Source organism: Wasmannia auropunctata, unplaced genomic scaffold (assembly GCF_000956235.1).
Source record: "Wasmannia auropunctata unplaced genomic scaffold, wasmannia.A_1.0 LD336064.1, whole genome shotgun sequence".
Classification (NCBI taxonomy): domain Eukaryota; kingdom Metazoa; phylum Arthropoda; class Insecta; order Hymenoptera; family Formicidae; genus Wasmannia; species Wasmannia auropunctata.
Window position 1 is genome coordinate 156,036 of NW_012026826.1, and position 1,074 is coordinate 157,109.

General features: G+C 29.9%; 1 long non-coding RNA gene across 1 annotated transcript; it reads right to left on the reverse strand.

Moving 5' to 3' along the window:
* Positions 1-156: 156 nt before the first annotated feature.
* LOC105450249 lies at positions 157-991 on the reverse strand. The gene is made up of 3 exons (XR_974441.1): positions 931-991; positions 770-838; positions 157-408 (listed from the first exon to the last, which is right to left on the reverse strand). It is a non-coding gene; the product is annotated as an uncharacterized LOC105450249 (long non-coding RNA).
* Between the last annotated feature and the right edge of the window lie 83 nt (positions 992-1,074).

Sequence of the window (1,074 nt, forward strand, 5' to 3'; positions counted from 1 at the left end):
AATTAAAATATTAAATTTTAAATTTTGAAAAAAACTAATTTCTGTAAAACGCGGCAATGTATTTAACACGAAATGAGCTCTGCTCTGCGAGTTTCATGCATGCAAACTGTGCGAGTATTTCTTCAAGCACAGTCGCATAATATATATAGATATATAAGCAATACCAAGATTAAATATTTGCCCTAATCAAATTTAGTCAATCCATTTTAAGGCAACAGATCTACGATATTTAATTAGTAATTTGTAAAATGATTTAATTGTCGTTATTCGACATGTACTGAGACATTTTCTCTACATTCAACATAATTAATCGTAGATTCGTTACCTCATAAAAAATAACAAAATTTTCTGACTCACCGGTCCGACGCGCAACGGGCGGAGTTATTCTGCCACGTAGCTACGACGATACTGTAACAAACAAACATAAAATTCAAATGAAAGATATGCTTAAATTTCAAAAGATAATTCTTATATCGTTTTATCTCAGTAAAGATAGTTAAAAAGAAAGAGACACCGATTTAAACATTTTAAAAAGCTTATTCTTAGAAAATTTTTTATTGGAAAATTATATTATAATAATTGCGGAACTTTTAATTCATCTTTTTACTGATTATTTACTTTAATGTAATCTATTTTCCAATAACAAATTTTCTAAAAATAAGCTTTTATAAAATGTTTAAGTCGGTCTCTTTCTTTTAGACTATTTTTACTGAGGTAAATGCAAATAAATGCGAAAAATCTATTTTATATGGATAAAAGTTATATTTACCCCAAGGTTGCTCCGCCGATGCCCGATGCCTCTCCCAGACCTCCTCCTCTCAGGATTGGGTAGGCGATACTGTAACAAACAAACATAAAATTCATTTAAAAGATGTGCTTAAAATAATTAACATTTTACATTATTTTATATAAATAAAAAATTATATTTACCCCAAGGTTTTTGACGCCGATGCCCGATGCCTCTCCCAGGCCTCCTCCTCCTCTCAGGATTGAGTAGGCGATACTGTAACAAACAAACATAAAATTTATTTGCAAGATGTGCTTAAAATAATTAACATTTCACATTATTTTATA